Genomic DNA, 24380 nt, shown 5'->3' with positions numbered 1-24380 from the left:
ATACACACAAGCAATTGAGCTTCAAAGCTGTAATTGAATCCATTACTTTCTACTGCTGAATGGTCACAGTTCTTGTCAAGGACTAGAACTAGAATCATCTGAACACCTCCTTGTACATTCCTCTAGACATAACAATTCCCTGTCATGCTGTCTCACACATTTGTGCTTTTGAGTTCCTTCACTCAATTTTAATGCAATATTGATTTACTTAGGTCTCCTTTTATGCCAAACCCTGTTCAAGACACTGAAGATTGTTAAAATTATTAAAATGACAGATGTAGACCTTGCCTTCATGTAGATTACAGACTACTGGGATGTGAAAGCAAATAAAGAGGAATCACAGCATAGAATGATAGATGGAATTAAATAAAGAGAAAGTTTTAATCATAGGGTTATTGTGGAAGCAAACATAGAGGGCCCAATTATGCTTGGAGGATTAGGGAAGGCTAAAGGTCTAAACATCTGAATGCCTGGCATTTTTGGCACCTTCTCTACCGGGCTAATTCTCAGACATCTATCAAGACTCAGCTTCTCTCTTTTGTGTATCCAACCTATTCCCCCAACTGATTAAGATGCCTTTTATTAATGCTCCCTTAGCAATTTGAACATATAAAACACTTTATTATCAGGCACTTTTATTGTTATTTATTGTCTGTCTTAGCTCTCACTAAACTGAAGTCACTTTGAGGGAAGAAATTATTACTTACTTGCTTTTGTGCCCAAGAGCTTGGGTGCTAACGAAAATGCTGGCAGTTTGAATCCACAAGCAAATCCTTGAAAACCCTATGCGGTAGTTCTACTTTGTCCTATAGGGTTGCTATGAGTTGGAATTGACTTGATTGCAACTGATTTTTTTTTTTCCTACTATAGTGCTGGTTTAGCATACGCCCTCCGTACGTATTTGTTAAGTGAATGAGAGGATAGTTGAAGATAAACTGAGAAGCAAAACAGCGTCAGTTTGAGATGTCTTATACACTTTGTTAATGATTTCAAAATTTTTCTGCATTATTAAATGATTTTGAATTCTTTTCCTATTGTGCATGTGGCGTGTGTATGAATCTTTGAGTCAAATTGGTTTGCTAGGTTGGTGAAAGTACCATGTTGGTGAGGCTAAGGTAATACAAATTGATCTTTGTATGCGCCAGTTTGCTTCATTCCCATCTGCAAACAGAGGTTGCAATACACACGTTGATCACCTGCCCTTGGATGTATAATTTTGGTTACGAAGAAAACCAGATAGAAAGCATGTGTGGATCTTCCCAAATCTGTTTCTGTTCATGGAACAACAGCTTTCACCACACACCTAACAACCTGAGCCAATAACTTCACATTCACATGTGCATAAGTTCATATATACATAAATTCAAGTATCATTTCCCTGTATTATTATAACAGGCTTGAAAATAAAATAGAGACAAACCTCTAAGGTTAACAAAATATGATGATGCCCTTCAATATCATCATAGCCTTAGAAGGTTATTTGAATTAATGTAAGGTATTTACTGAGTTGTCAAAAGAATTTTGTGTGTTCTTTGATAAAATAATTTTCCTCAACTCTCCCTATTTACATATTTCATTATGTTGAGTTATAAAAAGCTTCTTTTTAATTTTATTCTTATTTGAGTGATTTAATAATAGACATACCTTTTACCTTCCAGGCTTAGTCTGAAAAGCCATTTTCCTCTGAAAGCAATTGGTCTTGAAGTATTTATAGATTCAAAGTATGTAAGTTACTTTCTGCCATATTTGTGGCTGGCATAGTCTTAAAACCACTGCGTGGTTTAAAGTGAGGAAAGGTGTGCGTCAGGGTTGTATCCTTTGACCATACTTATTCAATCTGTATGCTGAGCAAAGAAGCTGAACTATATGAAGAACAGGCCATTAGGATTGGAGGAAGAGTCATTAACAACCTGCGTTATGTAAATGACACGACCTTGCTTGCTGAAAGCAAAGAGAACTTGAAGCGCTTACTGATGAAGAGCAAAGACCACAGCCTTCAGTATGGATTACACTTCAATATAAAGAAAGCAGAAATTCTCACAACTGGACCAATAAGCAATATCATGATAAATGGAGGAAAGATTGAAGTTGTCAGGGATTTCATTTTGCTTGGATCCACAATCAACATCCATGGAAGCACCAGTAAAGATATCAAAAGATGCATTGCATCGGGCAAATCGACTGCAAAAGACCTCTTTAAAGTGTTGAAAAGCAAAGCTATCACCTTGAAAGTGGGCCTGACTCAAGCCATGGTGTTTTTGATTGCCTCATATGCATGCAAAAGCTGGACAATGAATAAGGAACACTAAAGAAGAATTTACACCTTTGAATTGTGGTGTTGGCAAAGAGTATTGAATATACCATGAACTGCTAAAAGAATGAACAAATCTGTCTTGGAAGAAGTACAACCAAAATGCTCCTTAGAAGGAAGGATGTTGAGACTATGTCTCACATACTTTGGACATGTTATTAGGAGGGATCAGTCTCTGGAGAAGGACATCATGCATGATAAAGTAGAGGGTCATTGAAAATAGGAAGACCCTAACTGAGATGGATTGACACAGTGGCTGCAATGATGGGCTCAAGCATAACAACGATTGTGAGCATGGCACAGAACTAGGTAGTGTTTTGTTCTGTTGCACACAGGGTCTCTATGAGTTGGAACCAACTAGGTGGCACCTAACCACAGCAACATAGTTTTAAAATCACAAAATTTGAGTACTTTTAATTCGGCAAGAGTAAAAATTACTGAAGGATAGTTTCTGCCTTTGGAGGATAAAAACAAAAACAAAAACACCATCATTGTGATTCAAAGGACCTTTATGGTTGCTTTACAGAAAAATGTGAATAAAATTAGGACTAAAAGCTGAAGATTTTCAATTCGGTGAAAGTTAAAATGTCATGAGTGTTATTTTAGTGGTAACTTCTGGGGAACTAGATTCTCCCTAGAAATATTTTACTTTAGATTTTAAAGAACAGAGAGTGCTCTTTCACTGTCAAGTGTGGCCTAATCACTTATCAGACATTCTGAGTTCATTAGGTTGTGGTGATCCTCAGGCTATTTTTGGTGACGCATATAAAGTGTATAAAGATAAATTTATCCTTGTGCTGTATGCCTGATAAGGAGGTCGAAAAGATTCAGTCAGAGATGTGACATGCTGTGATAGGCATAGACAGACCATCGATTTTTACTCACTGTGCAATAAAACAGTTGAATTTCAAGATCCTGTTGAAAGAGTGCTTTAAATTGCCCAGTGAGTTGATACCACTCATGGTTCCAGGTAAAAAAACATACTTACCCCAAAATAAACATCATTCCTGACTTTAAGGGGATTTCAATATTGATGGGGAAGAAAATAATGGAAATAAAAAGCCAGTTAGTTTTTATTGAGTGTCCCTGTCTTCTTGTCACTGTTTTAGTGCTGCAAGGACATGACTATGAGATGGGAATTATGGGAAGCGTTCCCTGTCCTCCTGAAACTTATAGTTTAGTTGGGAAAAAATGAGAATAACTATTAGGCTGTAGTGACTAGCACATGCTCATCTGCCTTTGTTCCTTTATTTGCCAGATATAGCATATACATTTTCTTGAATTATGATATCAGAAATAAGAAAAAGAAAAGGAAAGAACAAAAAAAAAACTCTTGAAGGAAATAATAGTGAATCTAAGAAAAAAGGTTTTATAGTTGTGAAAATAGTAAACCAGTTGCCTTTGAGTGGACTCTGACTCCTGGAGACCCCATGTGTGTCAGACTAGAACTGTTTCATTGGGGTTTTAGTGGCTGATTTTTCAGAATTAGATCATCAGACCTTTCGGTTAGCAGTGAGTGTGTTAACTGCACAACCTAGGAACTCCAGAAAACTAGTTGCTGTTGAGCGAATTCTGACTCATGGGTAGAACGTTTTTTTTCCTCTGCTATGATATGTTACAGTAAACATCGAAGGAAAGAGGGGGAGGGAGTTAGAGTGAATCTAGTTGAAGCAGAGATGAAAAGAGAAGCCCTGGAGTACCAACAGTCTAGCCTCAAAGGACACTCTTCTCACCCATTTGACAGAGTTGGAATTGACTCAATGGCAACAGGTTTGGTTTTTTGGTTAAAGCTTCTTCATGGAAATTTGTGGTTTATGGAAATAACTTGGAGACACCTGCTAGATTATCATTAAGATATCTCTTCTCACCAGCTTATGAAGAGATGCTGTGCTAGATATTTAAACACATTAGAGACAGGGTGTTCCAGGTGTTAGTTTTGTTGGTAGGTGGTTGTGCTAATAGTTATCTCTCTCTCTTTTTTTTTAATATTGAGAGTGCTTTTGCAAAAGATTCCTAATGGATAGAAAATTTCTATATGGCAGGTGGGGAAAAAAATGCCTGAATCACAAGTACCCAGTGAAATAAATCTACGCTGTATCTCAGCTGGACTGCGTGTGTCATTGGACCATACCTGTTCTACCTCCTCACATACGGGGGTTAAAAAATAATAAAACAAAAGGGACACATTCATGCCTATGCAAGGATGTTTGAGTTGAAATACACTGTTTCCTACCATGTGGAGTGAAAAAATTTTGAAACAATGCCACCTATGTTAAAGTCATTTGCAATTATTACTTTTTTTATGTCATTTAAAATTATTAATGTTTGACAGCCCAAATCCATTTAAACATTACCATTGTTGTTTAAATTATAAAGGAGTAAATAAAACACTGTGACAGCATGCATTTAACCCAAATAGTTTTAAGTTATAGCTCTTTTATATTTAATTTTTGATATAAACATGATCTTTTTCTTAGGTTCTTTCTAGTTAAATATCCTCACTGCACTGCATTTGGCATTTTCTCTTGTCTAATGACTTGAGAAGAGAGTTGGTTTCCATATGCCAAATGTCACTGGAGAATCTGATAAAATGGAGGGAGAAAGAGGAACTTCAGATTTCCACTATTAATAGTGTATAAAATTATAATCACGAAACTAATCTGTCACTTTAAAATATATTTGTGCTCTTTTATAAGAGAAAAATTTAGCTTCTGAACTTTGTTTCTATTTATAAAATATTAATGTGCCCTGACATTGAAAAATGAAATGAGATTAAATAACTGTTGTGTCTGGAGTAACACTACTCTAGACGTTAAAGCTGAGTTGGGAAGATGATGACTGGGAGATAAGTTCGCCTACAGCATCAAGAAAGCTTTCTCATATTTCAGAGACATTTCTATACCTAAAACCTTTCCCTTAATAATACAATAGAGCCTGAACTAATGGGACACTTTAGATTTCCTATAATTAAACAAATCAGCTGAGTGCAGGACTTAATTTCCAGCTCTTTGCAGAAATCTCTCCTTTGTAATTCAAGGGACAGATAATATCTTTCACGGACTTGATTAGATATATGCATTATAATTTTTTTTTTCTTAGAAGCCCCTCATTTCCTCTAGTATTCCAGGGATCCCTGCATTTTAATGGCTGTAGCAGCCCATGTCGTCGGCCTGCAGTCTTTGACTCTTGCTTTGTGGCTGATTCCTTCTGGCCTTGCTGTTGCTATCACGGAAGCTGGAGAGGATTGTGTTGCTAGAGCAGTGAAATCCTCTCCTCTTTCAGCAATATTATCTGACCAGAGGGAAAGACGTCTCGGTACTGACTGGCTTGCGGTGCCGGGGGCAGGGGAGTCCTACGGGGGGAATAGGTTCCAGAGTGAATTACAGCACTGGGAATTCTGCACAGAATGCATTTTAGCTGGCATCTGTACCCTTCGTCTAGCCTCTTGATATGAATAGTTAATATGACTCATGAATTAAAGAGAGAATATTTCTTGAAATTTTTTACTTATTAATGCATTCATTTGATATTTTTCAAATGATCAAATACACTTTGGCTAATTTGTTCTACCTCTCTGAGATGCTGTCATGTGCATTATGAGATATAGTGGCAGTCCGGCCCATGGCCTCTAGATTGAGGATTTGGTTTTATGTCACTTAATATCCTGCTCACAACATTCTCAGACCTGCTTTAGACACATTAGTCACTCGCAATAAATGCTTGTTGACTAGTGCCTTACAGAATGGACAGGCAGTTGTATACACATATAGGTTAGCCCTAAATGATAGAAGAAACAAAGCCGCAAACAGCCAAAAAAGGAGAGCAATGTGGGACTCTAGGACCCTGATGGTCCTGTGCAGTGCTATTGCTCTCCTGTCATATCTACAGCTCCTTAAGCCTCCCTCGGTGCATGAAGCCATCTTGAATTGGTTCAAAGAAAAATAGCTGCTTCTTTACCTGTGGCAAAGATGGAACTCCCACAGTCACTGAATTCATTTTTCTTTGCTCTTTAATTCAAAACAAAAACATGGTGGTCTATATGTAATATTTATATAAAATCACCCATTTCTGATTTTATATAGTTGGTGGCTACTTTCTCAGCCTGCTAGCCTTTTTTCGTTCCCCCTGAAAACTAAATTGATGATCAATGAAGCTAAATTAACAGCAGTTAATAATGAAAAGCAAGAATATAGAAAACCAGGACCAGCTCACGACAACAGTCATAACCACAGTTAATAAAGCATTCCCTCAAATCAAAGGCTTTCCAGTTCTCTCTGTGTAGGGATTTTGAAAGGTTGTCACGTACTGTTTGCAGACTGGGAAGTCTGCAGCCAGACTGCCTAGTAGAATACTCATTTCAATTCCTTAGAAGATCCTACTCATCCATGCTTTAAGTTAGGAATATCAAAATTTAATATTTAGTGGATTACCAGTAACCCATTTTTTCCTATGGTAAAATAAACAAATAAAAGAACCTGTATAGCATTTTTTATCAGTTGCTCAAAATAACTGAATAAAGAATGTTCACTTTTTGGGATAAATTTGTGGTCCATCATTAGGCCCTTCGTGTGTCATTGGGGGCACTGTAGATCATTTTTTGAGTATTAAATGTATTTTTATATGTATATATTTATATCTACCTCTTAAATAACATCCAGGAAATACTAGGATGGCAAACTTCTCGAGTCCTAGCTTTGAAAACTATAACCCAATATTAAAAAAGGAGATCATAAAGTAATATAAAAGGGAATGTAGCACCATCCAGATGAGCAGAGGGGAAGGAAAAATAGTCCTGAGCAGATTGATTTAGAACTTCTGTCACTTACGGAATCAAGATCACAACCCCTCACTCTAATTCTGTTTATGTATCTCCCCTTTAATCCTCTTTATTTTCCCTCTTTGAGAGGTCTCTTATTCTATTTCGTCTATAATACTGAGGACATCATTTCTAGGCTCTTAGAGATGCATTATCTCAAACAATCTGCATACTCTTCCTTTTGTCACTTTTCACGATGCTTTCAGTGTACCATGGGTGTACTTTTATATTGTATTACGTGGTAGTAGTGCATTAACAATGTGATCTTCTACTGGGATGGATATAACCCTGGAACCATATATGAGGTAGTGAAATGCTATGAAATAATTACTGCATAAGTCACTGATCTTACCACGTTAAAACAAAACAAAACTCTGTGACTTTGGGCATTCTTTGAGTCAGATTCTGGTCTGGAAAGAGGAATTATGTAAGATGTTTTAAGAAATTGTTGTTGTTAGTGACCCATTGTACAACAGAAAGAAATACTTCCTGGTCTTGCTATATCCTCCTGATCGTTGTTATACTTGAGCCCATTGTTGCAGCCACTGTGTCAATCCACTGTTTCAAGAAGAAGGAATGTAATTCAGGAAAGTGGTCATGCAGGTATCGGGAAGGTGGAAGAGCTAAAAAAAAAAAAAAAAGAGGTTATTAACTTCAGGAAGCTGCTGTTATCTGTTAGGTTTGGAAAACAGCAAGGAAGAGATGTTGCTACCATAATTTAGGAATGAGGAGGGAACGGTTCCTCAGGAGCACAAACTGCCTCAAGAGTTGCCATCACTTCAGGAGCTGCCACTATCTCAAGAGCTAAGACAGTGAATGAGGGGCCACAGATTCAGGGCCTAGGTCCATGGAGGAGGTATGGTTGAGGCATGATTGAATAGGTGCCAGGCAACTGGCATTGGGGGCATTTAAAGGAACACTACTTTGCTAGTGCTGGGACTACTGAGATCATGTCATGTGGTTTGTTCTGGGAGTACTGAAAGATTTTTTTTTTTTAATTGTTCTTTAAGTGAAAGTTTACAAATCAAGTCAGTCTCTCACACAAAACTTATATATACCTTGCTACATACTCCCAATTGCTCTCCCCCTCATGAGACAGCCCACACCCTCCCACCACTCTCTTTTCTTGTCCATTCCACCAGCTTCTAACCCCCTCTACCCTCTCATCACCTCTCCAGGCAGGAGATGCCAACATAGTCTCAAGCATCCACCTGATCCAAGAAGCTGACTACTCACCAGCATCCATCTCCCTCCCATTGTCCAGTCCAATACCTATCTGAAGAATTGGCTTCGGGAGTGGTTCCTGTCCTGAGCCAACAGAAGGTTTGGGGGCCATGACCACCGGGGTCCTTCTAGTCTCAGTCAGACCATTAAGTCTGGTCTTTATACGAGAATTTGGGGTCTGGATCCCACTGCTCTCCTGCTCCCACAGGAGCTCTCTGTTTTATTCCCTGTCAGGACAGTCATCGGTTGTAGCTGGGTGCCATCTAGTTCTTCTGGTCTCAGGCTGATGTAGTCTCTGGTTTATGTGGCCCTTGCTGTCTCTTGGGCTCGTAATTACCTTGTGTCCTTGGTGTTCTTCATTCTCCTTTGATCCAGGGGGTTGAGATCAATTGATGCATCTTAGATGGCTGCTTGCTACCGTTTAAGACCCCAGAAGCCACTCTCCAAAGTGGGATGCAGAATGTTTTCTTAATAGATTTTATTATCCTAATTGACTTAGATGTCCCCTGAAACCATGGTCTCCAAATCTTTGCCCCTGCTACACTGGCCTTTGAAGCATTCAGTTTATTCAGGAAACTTCTTTGCTTTCAGTTTAGTCCAGTTGTGCTGACCTCACCCTGTATTGTGTGTTGCCTTTCTCTTCACCTAAAGTAGTTCTTATTTACTATCTAATTAGTGAATACCCCTCTCCCATTCTCCCTTCCTCTCTCCTCTCGTAACCACCAAAGAATATTTTCTTCTCTGTTTAAACTATTTCTTGAGTTCTTATAATAGTGGTCTTATGAAATACTTGTCCTTTTGCAATTAATTTCACTCAGCATAATGCCTTCCAGATTACTCCACGTTATGAAATGTTTCACAGACTCGTCACTGTTCTTTTTTTTTTTTTTTTTTGATTTAGTATTCCATTGTGTGAATATATCATAATTTATTTATCCATTCCTCCATCGATGGGCACGTTGGTTGCTTCCATCTTTATGCTATTGTAAACAGTGCTACAATGAACATGGATATGCATATATCTGGATATATTCTGAGGAGTGGGATTGCTGAGTCATACGGTAGTTCTATTTCTAGCTTTTTAAGGAAGTGCCAAATTGATTTCCAAAGTGATTGTACCATTTTACATTCCCACCAGCAGTGTATACGTGTTGCAATCTCTCTACAGCCTCTCCGTATTTATTGTTTTGTGTATTTGGATTAATGCCAGCCTTGCTGGAGTGAGATGGAATCTCATTGTAGCTTTGATTTGCATTTCTCTAATGGCTAATGATCCTGAGCATTTCCTCATGTATCTGTTAGCTACCTGAACATCTTCTTTACTAAAGTGTCTGTTCATATCTTTTGCCCATTTTTTAATTGCGTTATTTTTCTTTTTGCAGTTGAGTTTTTGCAGTATCATATAGATTTTAGAGATCATGTGCTGATCGGAAATGTCATAGCTAAACACTTTTTCCCAGTCTGTAGGAAACCTTTTTACTCTTTTGGTGAAGTCTTTGGATGAGCATCGGAGTTTGATTTTCCTGAGCTCCCAGTTATCTAGTTTTTCTTCTGCATTGTTAGTAATGTTTTGTACACTGTTTATGCCATGTATTAGGGCTCCTAATGTTGTCCCTATTTTTTCTTCCATGATCTTTATCATTTTAGATTTTATATTTAGGTCCTTGATCCATTTTGAGCTCGTTTTTGTGCATGGAGTGAGGTATGGGTCTTGTTTCATTTTTTTGCACATGGATATCCAGTTATGCCAGCACCATTTGTTAAAAAGACTGTCTTTTCCCCATTTAACTGTTTTGGGACCTTTGTCAAATATCACCTGCTCATATGTGGATAGATTTATATCTGGATTCTCAATTCTGTTCCATTGATCTATGTATCTGTTGTTGTAATAGTACCAGGCTGTTTTGACTGCTGTGGCGGTATAATAGTTTCTAAAATCAGGTAGAGCAACGCCTCCCACTTTGTTCTTATTTTTCAGTAATGCTTTACTTATCCGGGGCCTCTTTCCCTTCCATATGAAGTTGGTGATTTGTTTCTCCATCTCATTAAAAAATGTCGCTGGAATTTGGATCGGAATTGCATTAAATCTAAAGATTGCTTTTGGTAAAACAAACATTTTTATAGTGTTAAGTCTTCCTCTCCATGAACAAGGTATGCTTTTCCACTTGTGTAGGTCTCTTTTGGTTTCTTGCAGAAGTGTTTTATAGTTTTCTTTGTATAAGTCTTTTACATCTCTGGTAGGATTTATTCCTAAGTATTTTATCTTCTTGGGGGGCTACTGTAAGTGGTATTGATTTGATGATTTCCACTTAGATGTTCTTTTTGTTGGTGTAGAGGAATCCAACTGATTTTTGTATGTTTATCTTGTATCCCAATACTTTGCTGAACTCTTCTATTAGTTTCAATAGTTTTCTTGAGGATTCCTTAGGGTTTTCTGTGTATAAGATGATGTCATCTGCAAATAGAGAAACTTTTACTTCTTCCTTGCCAATCTGGATGCCCTTTATTTCTTTATCTTGCCTAATTGCTCTAGCTACCACCTCCAGCACAATGTTGAATAAGAGTGGTGATAAAGGGCATCCTTTTCTAGTTCCTGATCTCAAGGGGAATGCTTTCAGGCTCCCTCCATTTAGGATGATGTTGACTATTGGCTTTGTATAAATGCCCTTTATTATGTTGAGGAATTTTCCTTCTATTCCTATTTTGCTGAGAGTTTTCATTATGAATGGGTGTTGAACTTTGTCAAATGCCTTTTCTGCATCAATTGATAAAATCATGTGATTCTTGTCTTTTGTTTTATTTACATGATGGATTACATTAATTGTTTTTCTAATGTTGAACCATCCCTGCATACCTGGTATGAATCCCACTTGGTCATGGTGAATTATTTTTTTGATATGTTGTTGGATTCTATTGGCTATAATTTTATTAAGGATTTTTGCATCTAAGTTCATGAGGGATATAGGTCTGTAATTTTCTTTTTTATGGTGTCTTTCCCTGGATTTGGTATCAGGGATATGCTGGCCTCATAGAATGAGTTTGGAAGTATTCCATCCTTTTCTGTGCTCTGAAATACCTTTAGTAATAGTAGCGTTAACTCTTTGAAAGTTTGGTAGAACTCTGCAGCAAAGCCACCTGGTGCTGGGCTTTTTTTTTTGCTGGGATTTTTTTGATTACCTTTTCAATCTCTTCTTTTGTTATGGGTCTATTTAGTTCTTCTACATCTGTTTGTGTTAGTTTAGGTAGGTAGTGTGTTTCTAGGAATTCATCCATTTCTTCTAGGATTTCGAATTTGTTAGAGTACAATTTTTCGTAGTAATCTGATATGATTCTTTTAATTTTAGTTGGATCCGTTGTAATATTGCCCATCTCTTTTCTTATTTGGGTTATTTGCTTCCTCTCTAGTTTTTCTTTTGTCAGTTTGGCCCATGGTTTATCAATTTTGTTGATTTTTTCAAAGAACTAGCTTTTGGCCTTGTTAATTCTTTCAATTGTTTTTCCGTTTTCTATTTCATTTAGTTCTTATCTAATTTTTATTATTTGTTTTCTTCTAGTGCCTGACTGTTCCTTTTGTTGTTCTCTTTCTATTTGTTCAAGTTGTAGGGATAGTTCTTTGATTTTGGCCCTTTCTTCTTTTTGTATGTCTGCATTTATTGATATAAATTGACCTCTGATCACTGGTTTCACTGTGTCCCAAAGGTTCTGATAGGAAGTGTTTTCATTCTCGTTAGATTCTATGAATTTCTTTATTCCATCCTTAATGTTTTCTATAATCCAGTCTTTTCTGAGCAGGGTATTGTTCAGTTTCCAAGTATTTGATTTCTTTTCCGTGCTTTTTCACTTATTGATTTCCACTTTTATGGCCTTATAGTCAGAGAAGATGCTTTGTAATATTTCAATGTTTTGGATTCTGCTAAGGCTTGCTTTATGGCCTAGTATGTGGTCTATTCTAGAGAATGTTCCATGTGCACTAGGAAAGAAAGTATACTTGACTGCTGTTTGGTGGAGTGTTCCTTATATATCTATAAGGTCAAGTTGGTTGATTGTGGCATTTAGATCTTTTGTGTCTTTATTGAGCTTCTTTCTGTATGTCCTGTCCTTCACCGAAAGTGGTGTTTTGAAGTCTCCTACTACTATTGTGGAGCTTTCTATCTCACTTTTCAATGCTGTTAAGAGTTTTATGTATGTTGTAGCCCTGTCATTGGGTGCATAAATATTTAATATGGCTATATCCTCATAGTATATTGTCCCTTTAATCATTATTTAGTGTCCTTCCTTATCCTCTGTGGTGGATTTAACTTTAAAGTCTATTTTGTTAGAAATTAGTGTTGCCACTCCTGCTGTTTTTTGATTGTTGTTCACTTGATACATTTTTTTCTATCCTTTGAGTTTTAGTTTGTTTGTGTCTCTAAGTCTAAGGTGTGTCTCTTGTAGGCAGCATATAGACAAATCACATTTTTTAATCCATTCTGCCACTCTCTGTCTCTGTATTGGTGCATTTAGTCCATTAACATTCCGGGTAATTATGGATAGGTATGAATTTAGTGCCATTATTTTGATGTCTTTTTTTGTGTCTTGTTGACAGTTTCTTTTTCCCACTTACTTTTATGTTCTGATTATCTTTATATATTGTTCTTTCCTCATATTCATTTTTGTTGATTTTGTTTCTGCTGAGTCTCTATTTTATTCCTGCATTTTATTTTGATGTGTAGGATAGTTTGTCTCCTTTGTGGTTATCTTATTATTTACCCTATTTTTTTTAAGTTTAAACCTAACTTTTATCTCTTTGTATTGCCTTGTTTTCCTCTCCATAATGAAGATCTATGACTGCATTTCTTAGTCCCTCTTTATTGTTTTAATGTTGTCTTCTTTTACATGATAGCATCCCTGTTACCTTGTTTTGAGTGTTTTTTGTATCTTGATTTATTTTTTTGATTTCCCTGTCTGGGTTGACTTCTGATTGCTCTGCCCAGTGTCCTAGATACCTGATATTATTGATTTTCTAACCAAAGAACTCCCTTTAGTGTTTCTTGTAGTTTTGGTTTGGTTTTTATGAATTTCCTAAACTTGTGTTTATCTGGAAATGTCCTGATTTCACCTTCAGATTTGAGAGAGAGTTTTGCTGGATATATGATTCTTGGCTGGCAATTTTTTTCCTTCAATTTTTATATAAGTCATCCCATTGCCTTCTTGCCTGCATGGTTTCTGCTGAGTAGTCCAAGTCGATTCTTATTGACTCTCCTTTGTAGGTGACTTTTCCTTTATCCCTTGCTGCTCTTAAAATTTTCTCTTTATCTTTGGTTTTGGCAAGTTTGATTATAATGTGTCTTGGTGACTTTCTTTTAAAATCTGCCTTATGTGGAGTTCAATGAGCATCTTAGATAGATATCTTCTCATGTTTCACAATATCAGGGTTGTTTTGTGCCATAAATTTTCAACAGTTCTCTCTGTATTTTCTGTTATCCCTCCCTGTTCTGGTACTCCAATCGCCCGTAGGTAATTTCTCTTGATACAGTCCCACATGATTCTTAAGGTTTCTTCATTTTTTTAAAAATTCTTTTATCTGATTTTTCTTCAGATATAGTAATGTCGAGTGCTTCATTTTCAACTTCAGAGATTCTGCCTTCCACTTGCTCAAATCTTCTCTGATTTTCTATTGAGTTTTCTAGTTCTGTTCTTCTGAAAATCTAATTGCTGTCTGTCTATGGATTTTTCCAGCTTACTAAATTTTTCATTATGTTCCTGAATAACCTTTTCAGTTTCTTCAATTGCTGTATCTATGTGTTCCTTGGCTTGTTCTGCATATTGCCTCTTTTCCTTCCTGATGTCTTGAAGGGGTCTGTATATTAATTTTTTGTATTCTGCCTCTGGTAATTCTAGGAAGGCACTTTCACCTAGAAGATCCCTGGATTCCTTGTTTTGAGAGCTTGTTAAGGTGATCATGGTCTGTTTCTTTATGTGACTTGATATTGACTGTTGTCTCCCAGCCATCTATAAGTTATTGTTTTTTATTTTATGTTTGCTTACTGTGTCGTAGCTTCTGGCTTTGTTTTGTTTTGATATGCCCACATGGGTTGCTTGAGTGAGCTAATTTGATTATTTTCACCTTTGGAGCTCGGATGTCCTGTCCCCAGGTGGCTAGAGCTGTTATCAGGTATATCAGCTGAGCAGTTCATTCACTTTTCTTGTATGAATTCAGCTCAGGTGTCCTGGTAGCTGATCATGAAGTGTGTGGTATAGGCTCTGTCCTACAATCTTAGAGGGGCAGGACTGATTGGTGTAGGTACCTGTATCTGGTTGTAGTATGAGGTCACACTCTGAACAGGGTAGGGGGCTGAGAATCATCCCCCACGTGTCTCTGAGGAAAGCATGTCCCTGTTCCCTAGAGTGTACAGGTGAGTGGATCCTGCAGATGTACTTTAGGCACCCAGTGTTTTTGGTGGTAAGAACTGGGAGGTAGCAGTTATCCTTGGACCCTTGTAACGGGTGGCTGGGTGACATGAGTGCAGCTACCAGTCCTTAGGTCCCTGATGTGGGTAGGTGAGGACCCTGTTTAAGGGGCAAAGCAGTGTCAAACATCAAACACCCACCTCTCTGCTGCACAGCTGAAATGGTTGGAGTCTGCCAGCAAAGGCCTATTCTCCTCAAATAGGCCCACACAGGTCCATGTAGAGGGGAAAGGTACTCAGAGTCCACAGACCATTTCAGCGTGGACAGGAGCCACTTCTGTCCTGAGCTCCCCCGGTTAGTGGAGTTGGCAAATTATCTTTTTCCCCAGCTGCAAATTTATTTGTTCTCCAAAGTCAGGAGGGTGGCTCTAGGTGCTCAACAGGGCCTGTCTCAGGCCCAGGGAAGTCAGCCGCAGTAGCCAGCTTGGGGGCAGGCAGGGGAGTGGTGGTAAAATATATGCAAGTATTTAGCTTTTGCAGAGATCATTGTTCTCTGGTTCTGGAGGTGTGAGTGGGCTGTTTGGCTGTCTGCTTCTCCCTGAGGAAACTGAGGCCGAATGCTAGTACCAGCCCTCTGCTGCTCCCAGGAACAGTGCCTGAGGGCTCCCGGCAATTCAGGTCCAGTAACTTCTCTCCGCTTCTGAACAGTCTCTTTCTCCCGCTGCTCCTCAGTTTGTTCTCTAAGCTTGCCTTTGATGTTCAGGGCTCCTAGCTTGTTATAAATATGCTCATTTCACTTGTTTTTTTTGGTCTTTGTTGTAAAGAGGGCTCGCCGGAAGTGTCTGTCTATTCTGCCGTCTTGGCTCTGCTTCCGACGCTGGAGTTCTTAATAGCCGTACTGGATTCTGGTTATCAGTGGACAAATTCCTTCAGTAACTTGAATAAGAGCTTCAGAACAGAGTTGCCTGGCATATTTGGAGTGACTGGGCTAGGAGCATGGCTGACTCCATTTTGGTACTAGTTCCTGCTACTGCCTGAAATATTTTTATTTGGTAGTTATCAACTGTTGTTGAAGGTAAATTAGAAAGTGAGTTCCTTCTCCTCTTCTTCCTTCCAAAATTCTTCCAAAGCCCTCCATTAGCCAAACTTAATGAGAAGTGATCAGGTAAAGGAGTCTGGGAATGTAAATGATATACTTCTGGGTCCAGCATAGCAGAGCAGATTATAAAGGGTGGGTATGAGACTAAAGACTATAGCAGAATAACTATAATCTTGCAGTACCTAGCATCCACTCACACATTTCTACCCATATTTCAGCTTACATGTAACAAGCATTGCAACTTCATGCTTCTGCTTAATAAGATGCAACTATTCTTTATAAAAACAGAGATGCTGTCATCTTTTCATCAAAGAAAGTCCCAGCAGTGACTATAATCATTTGAGAGATGCTAATTTCTCTTTGAATTTAGTCATATTCTTACCTAAATATTCTGTAACCTAAAAAATAAATGATAAAGTCAACTAACATCAATAATTCTTACATAACATTTTAGGGGAAATGAGGAAGAAAGGAAAATAGTTAATATAATTAAATATGTACTTAATAAGCAAGGAAGAAAATATTCCTGTACCGTTAAATTCTCATTTTTGTAACTGGTCATTGTTCTACAAACAACTTTGTATTTCCTTTCCTCTCATCTGTCAGGACAAAGGAATCCTGAGGTCAAAGCTCTTTTCTTAGTAGGGTGACCCCAAACCTCATTTCTGAAAGTCTGAGTTCCTTGTAGTTCTACTTTTAGGAGGAGGATCTAGTTTTTCATTAATTTTCACATTTGGACTTGGAAATATTAAGGTTCTATTGGAACTCCCTGGTTCTAGATATAGTCTTCCACCTGCTTTTTATTTGAAGAGATTTCGTGACATCTTTCAGATCATTGGATTCCTAGAAAATGCACCAAGGAAGTGTATCTCTGAGTTTTCATCAGCTGTATTTCCTACTCTTTGGAGCACTTATAGTTTACTAACGTGTTTTTTGTATTTGTCGTTTTCCTGCTCACTAGGCCCAATTGGTGTGACTGTAATGGAGTGGACCAGTATGATGATCTATGGGATGTCAAGACTATCAGAGTTCTTATAGCTTTTATAAGATTGTTCTCTGGATTGTTTCAGAGAACAGAAGAGTTAAATATAGCACTGAGGCAATACACTGAATGTGCACTGCTCTCTCTGCCAGTTGAAAATAAACACTTTGGTTTGTGCTGGGAAATCGATATAAAGAAGCATTTTCTTTTTAGATTAATAGCAAAATATATCAGATGCTGGGAGCTATATTGATGTTTTCCAGGGAGCAAGGGATTTTTAAATAACAGCTGAAATTAAGATACTACCTGATTAAAATTGCCATAATCTGCAGTTGTTCTGCAAGTTACAACTACATTCTACATAGGCTAAACAGACAGACAAAATAACAGTGACAGGAACATTCTCCTTGCATCTTTCAAGACTTTGCTGGTTTCACCATTTGCAGGAAATTCTCCAGAGATGCTATTTTGATTTTGGCTTGCTGTTCCCAAATGGAGGGAAAATTCCACAGATTTTTCATTTGGCTCTTTCTACCATAACAGCCTTTGCTCTACTTATCATGGAGATAAAGTAGGGATTTGGTCAGTTGCCAAATATGTCTGCTGATATCACATCCTGGGACTGGGGAAATGATGCAGAATTGTTTTGTCGAACTACTGTGCTCATTGTGATGTTTGGGCCAAAACTGGTTTTACCACTTGAACCTCAAATCCTTCATTTTAATAGTAGACTTTCCTGATGCTTTAAGTTTTCAAGAATTAGTATCAACTCAGAACCGGTATCTAATAATTCCTGAAAAGTTCCTTTCCCTTGTGGAGAATCACCCTGAATAATAGCTTTAGGTTACTTTGGGGGAAAGCTTGGAACTATATTTATAGTATATTCTTGGGAAACATTGCAGGATCCTTCCTCAAGGGAATTTTATTAAGGTTGGGTAAATGGGTGAGAAGCCATGACTGTCCATTATTGTGCCCACTAGAGCTAGGTCTTGTTTGGTTATATGGATCAAGTAATATTTTAGTAAGATTCTCATCAATTTTCTTTCCAGGAATAGTGTGATCAGTTGGCTACTTCCAAGGGACTAAAATCTTCTGATTGCCACTCTGATTCAGTTTTCTATTTTGCCAGTTGTGTCTACTTTGTCTTTGGAGTTGATACTAGGCTTCTACCATTCTAAGATCCCATTATAATTAGGAAAGTTGTTCAAATGGTGTCACCTCCCACCATCATCCCAGCTTTCAGAGAATAGCCAACATAGAGATCTCCCATGGATGAAATACTTTCCTCACTAGTGCTTTTCTCAATGCCTTAGTGAAGGGGTGTCCTATGGTTCCTCTAGGGGTGACGTAGTGCAGTGTGAATTTTCAGGTTGTTCATTATAAACCTGCTTCAATATTTTGATCTTACTAACCTTTGATTTTCTTCTTTTATATTAAGCCAGGGAGTGGCATGGCTAAGTCTGTATTTCAATCAACTAAATTATTAGGCCCAGCTGCTCAGTTACCCATTACCCATTGCCATTGAGTCAATTCTGACTCATAGCAACCCTATAGGACAGAGTAGAACTGCCCCATACGGTTCCCAAGGAGCTGCTGGTGGATTTGAACTGCAGACCTTTTTGTTAGCAGCTGTAGCTCTTAACCAGCTGCTCAGAGTAATGCATTGCTCCAAAGTCCAGCCTCTATGGAAGTCATAAAAGAAATTTGAGGCCTGGTATATATATGGAAAAAAAATATGTATATATATGTTGCTCCAATGCTATACTCCATCTTCTTTGGTTTAACACCCTTAGAATCCAATTGTACAAATATTTATAAAATACTTTTGTTGAAACAGGATTTCATAATCTTGCAAATTTTAGGAGTTTAAGTGCTTCCTTTTCATGCCTCACTGTGAATTTATCCTCTTAGGATATCTTGAAATCTGATTCTAGTTATAGGCCTGGAAGCAATTAACGAACAGTAATGAGATGGGGTGTGAGAATTTCTTTGTAAACTAATTACCTCAGGTGAGGCCATTACATTTTCTTCAGAGAAGGAGAATGTCACCTCAGATAGAGGAAGAATACCTGCATACACTGGCAAGGAGGTTCAGGAAGATTCCAGGCTTAAAATTTCTTAATATCACTTTAGTGCACTCAAATGTCTCCATTCTGTTGTCCAACTCTTTCTCAACTTATGCCTTAAATTTTAATATGAAATTTGGCAAGAATTCAAATTGTGTTATAATTCTGCAAGATACACAGTTAATTTTGGAGCCTGTTATTCAGCCATATGTCCTGTAGCTTTAAGAAATAAGAGATTCTTTTGGTTATCTTTCTATACTTTGAGATGACAACTTAAATTACTGAATTCATTTATTTGCCGTAAGCTCTCCAGGGCAGTCAGAAACAGTCAAACAGTCCCACAGGTCCTATGGTCATCATTACTGTTATTTTTAACACCTTAGGTCCCAAAGCTATGCTTTCCGTAGACAAACTTTATTCAAGCAAAGATGTGTGATAATTTAAGTAATCATGCTAAGTGGCGCAAAAAAGTTTATGCTTGCCTACTAACCTGAAGAGTTGTAGTTCAGGGGAAAAGGCCTGGTGATCTGCTTCCAAGATTACAGCCAAGAAAACCCTATGGAGAAGTTCTACTCTGTAACACGTGGGGTTGCCATGGGTTGGAATTGATTCAACAACAACTAACAACAGCAGCAATATTTTTGTATGAAACATATTACTACTGTTCTACTTTACACTGATAAGGATGTCATCACTGCGTTCAAGCTCGAAAACAATAAGCAACCCAATCTAATAATCTCAGTTTACTACTAAGTATATATCAGTCAGAGACCAGCGAGGAAAAGAGAAAACACAGCATCTGCTTCAGAAGAGAGGATTTAATACAGGAAATTTATTACACAGGTATTAGAAGACTAAAATTGCAAAAAGGGGAAGATGAAACTAGTAACTGTAGGAAGCAGCTTTTCCCTCTCTCTTTTTCTTTTTATGGTTGCCTGTGTATCAGTTCTGACTCATGGCAACTCCATGTGTATCGGAGTAGATCTGTGCTGCATAGGATTTCAGTGGCTGATTTTTTTGGAATAAATCTCTAGGCCTTTCTTCCAAGGCACCTGTAGGTGAACTTGAACCTACAACCTTTCAGTTAGCAGCCTAGCATGTTAATTGTTTGCACCACCCAGGGACTCTGAGGAGGTGGGGTTACCAGAATGAAAGGACATAGAGGAGAGGCTGCCACTGCATTAATTAGAACCATGGATGTGGGAGCCACAACCTCAGGAGCTGGGACAATGATGAGGGGGCCGCCACATGGCAGAGTTGGGACTTAAAATGATTCCCTCTTTCTCCTTTTCTAATCTCTATTCAGAGCCTCCCATTGACGGAACTTAACGGGAAACCAGCTGCAATGAGTGTTTGGGACGTGCAATTTGCAGACTCCAAGCTCTAGGCTTCTAGTGTAGAATATATATATATATATATATGGAAACCCTGGTGGTATAGTGGTTAAGTGCTACAGCTGCTAACCAAAGGGTTGGCAGTTTGAATCCACCAGACACTCCTTGGAAACTCTGTGGGGCAGCTCTACTCTGTCCTATAGGGTCGCTATGAGTCAGAATCGACTCGACGGCACTGGGTTTTTTTGGTTTATATATATATAAAAAGTAATGAAATGAGGCCTGAGAGACTGTTGGCAAATAACCAACAGAGACATTTATGCTTGTTATAAACGTACACAGAAAAGATATCAGATGTAGTTATTAAGGACTTATCTAACAAGTATTAAGTACCAAATGTATCATAGCCAACTATGATTCACTCTTCAAGATTCAAGTCACTTGAACATTCATTTCTATTCAGTTCCTTTTCCTGATTCCAGCAGCCTGAACTAAGTGCCAGTCCTTTTTGCTCCCACCAAAACTGATACTGACAACTCATGTTACTTACCGCATTATACTACAATGATTTATGGTATTTTCTTTGCCCTGTAAACATTTTCACTTCTGAAGGGAAATGCCTCTGCTGCACTAATCTTATATTCCCAGTGCTTGGCAGATAGGATCAACGTATGTGTTTTTGTATTCAACTGAATGGAAGTTCGGATCTCTAGAGCCTGTTTTATTGTTGTAGCTGGTGTGTTGCAGGGTTCTGGGGCATCTGCGATAGTCATGACTACCTCAGTCATGTTACCTTCATTGCCTCCACCATTAGGAGACGATAGCTACATGAAAACCTAAAGGTAATTTATAGTAGGATTGCCACCATAGCTGGAGCTGCCAGAGAGTGTCCTCTCAGGGTTCACATCTTTCCCCTTTATGTTGGAAAGTGCTGCGGTTGGCTCCTACTTGCTCTGTGATTCTGGAACTGATTCTCATGAATGAAACATCAGCATCAGTAAGTATAGAGGAAAGGTTTTGTTGAGTAGGTCAAGTTTGTAAACTGAGAGCAGTGTGATAGATGACAGTTTTGGGAATTAGTCTCTTTAGATACTCAACTTTTCCAACATTTCTAAAGGGTCTGAGCTTCCTCCCATACTTCCCACCAAGCATATACTCACTGCACTGTGCACTGGATGATTCTATGGTTTTTTGATTGAGTTGATGATACCATTAAAGTATTTGTACAATGGGATCATCAGAACTGGGCTTTGGTGAAACTTTTGTTTACCTTCATGTGGTCTCCTGTATTCTTCCTTTGATGTTGGCCATTCCTCCTCTTCTCTCATATACCCATCATTATTGCATTTCTATCTATCTTATTTAAAACCTACATTTAAAAATATCTAATAAATGCATTTGTTCATTAATATAGATTCCTAGCAACACTGTATATTGATTATTTTCATTAGTAGGGGAAATACTTTAAAATCAAACTACTGATCCTAAAATGGTAGAAATTCAAATTAGTTTTCATATTATTTTGTGTGCTGATCTTTCTTATGTCTCTGATATTATGCTAGATAGATAATATCCCAGTAGAGAAGGTAAGCTTAGGGGAACCATCAAGTAAATAATATAACCGTATGAACTATTCAGGATGATCTTTCAGTTTCTGAGTTTGACTTTGTAACTCTAACTGTACTTAGTGACACATAGAAAACCCTGGTGGTGCAGTGGTTAAGAGGAATGGCTGCTAACCAAAAGGTCGGCAGTTTGAATCCACCAGGTACTCCTTGGAAACTCTGTGGGGCAGTTCTACTCTGTCCTGTAGGGTTGCTGTGAGTCAGAATTGACCCTACAGCAATGGTTTTTTGGGTTAGTGACAGATAGCCTCATAGATCTAACTGGAAGTTTATATTATATTCTGTAATATATGGAATTTGATAATTATGCATAACTAAGGGATAATTTGAAATACTAAAGCACTCTAAGAGGTAATTAGCCTGAAATAAATATTTTGAAGCCAACTTGGTAATACAAACTCTGATTATGCTTGAGGCTTCAAATATTAAAGAAGGAACCATTCTTAAAGTAGGTGTCATAAAAGTCTAATAGAAATTCTGTTACAGTAGGCTTCTAAAAAGGGGTGTATAGTTTTGCAGTATATTGATGGTGAAATTCTGGGTGAAGGATGACACACTTTGCCTAACATCTGATTATAGGATGTCTGGAATTGTTCCCATTCTTCTGGATGCAGTTTTCTCCAGTTTGAGAACATCTCAGGAACAAAGATTCTATCTTACACCTTTTTCTTTGTCCTTCATAACATCTGATGCAACGCTGATGATATATTTGGTACCCAATATTTGTTAGGTAGGCTGTTAATAACTACATCTGATACCTTTTCTGTGTACAATAAAAACCTACTTCTTTTACCAAGCTTGATCTTATGTCACACAAGTACTCTTTAGAAGTATCGCGAATAGGCTAGAGTGCAAAGTGTCAACTCCCTTTTCAATCCCGAGGCTTCTTGCCCATTTTAAAGTAGACTGCCCTTAATTTTTATATTTCCAGATGAAGACAAAGCAAGAAACAGACTAATCTGTGAAGAGCTCTGTGGGCATTTGCATTCAGTTTGAGTAAATGTAATTTACGTTTAGACATTGCATTTGTGGTATATTTTGGATGCGTTTTTGAACTTGTAACTACCACGACATACATTGAATTGTAAAGAGATAAGGAGTTTGAATGAAACAGATGGTAAATTGAACTCTGAAATAAAATATATGGATGTTAATGTTAGGCATTGTTTTTATTAGAGCTTTTAGAATTTCTACACGCAGTAAATCTTTGTCTGTGTTATAACTAAATGGCAATGAGAGATACTTTGGAAGGTACTTATATGTATATATTTTAATTTAATTTGATTTAATTTAAAAATAACATTACTTAAAAAAAAATCCATACCCATCGCAAAACAATTCAAACAATATAAAGAGCTAAGAAGACAGTAAAAATGTCCCTGAACAACATAATTCAAAAAGCAACACTGTTAACATTTTTGTGACTATCTTTCCAGACTTATCTCTCTGTGCACAAACACATGTATGTGCATAATTTTACAGAAATGCTATATTATGTGTGATATTTTAACCTTCTTTTTAAATGCAGTACATTATTATTGACCCCTTATGATGTCAATAAAATAGGTAGATCTCATTGGATCTAATATATGATTAATTTTCTGTTGTACTTATACAAGACTCTACTGGGAGACATATAAGTTGTTTCTATTTTTTTCTTAATAAGGAGAATGCTAAGAACATTTTTGCTCAGATGAAATTTTTTCAATTTGTCCTATCCTTAACTGAGTTACTACATTCATTCATTCACTCACTTATTCTACAGATATTTATTAGCTCCTACCATATGTTAGTTGAGGAAACCCTGGTGGCGTAGTGGTTAAGAGCTATGACTGCTAACCAAAAGGTTGACAGTTCGAATCCACTAGGCTCTCCTTGGAAACACTATGGGGCAGTTCTATTCCGTCCTATAGGGTTGCTCTGAGTTGGACTTGACTTGTTGGCAACGGGTTTTTGTTTTTTTATGTGTTAGTTACTGATTGAGACACTGTGGTACAGCAGAATTTCAACTAGACAAAAAAGTACTCGCCCTTAGTGGCTTAATGGGTATGCATATTTTACGGTGTGATACGCATTCTTAAACTGCCCTTCAAAGATATACTCACATGGATATCTACCAACTCTACAGGAAAGCACCCCTTTACCTTAAATAATTCTAGGTTTTGTCAAATATCTAAATCCTTCCAAGTCAGTTGAGTGAAACATGTTATCTCTTGGTGTTTGCTCACATTTCCTTGATGGAGGTTTAATATCTTTTCATGGGCATATTATCCATTTGTATACCTTCTTTTGTGTGTTGCGTAATCACATATTTATAGTCGGGTATTCAAGTTTTTTTCTTATCAATTAGTAAGAAATCTTTGCCATTGGGAAGAATAACTCCCTCTGACTCATATATTCTGTAAATATTTGTTCCTACTATGCCTCTGAGGAGCCCTGGTGGCCCAGTGGTTAAGAGCTTGGGTGCTAACCAAGAGCAAAGCATTTTGCATCTACCAGCTGCTCCTTGGAAACTCTATGGGGTGGTTATACTC

The sequence above is a fragment of the Elephas maximus genome, chromosome 7, assembly GCF_024166365.1.
Source record: "Elephas maximus indicus isolate mEleMax1 chromosome 7, mEleMax1 primary haplotype, whole genome shotgun sequence".
In the NCBI taxonomy this organism is placed as follows: domain Eukaryota; kingdom Metazoa; phylum Chordata; class Mammalia; order Proboscidea; family Elephantidae; genus Elephas; species Elephas maximus.
The sequence above is the reverse complement of the archived record's forward strand: the minus strand, read 5'-3'. Positions refer to the sequence as shown.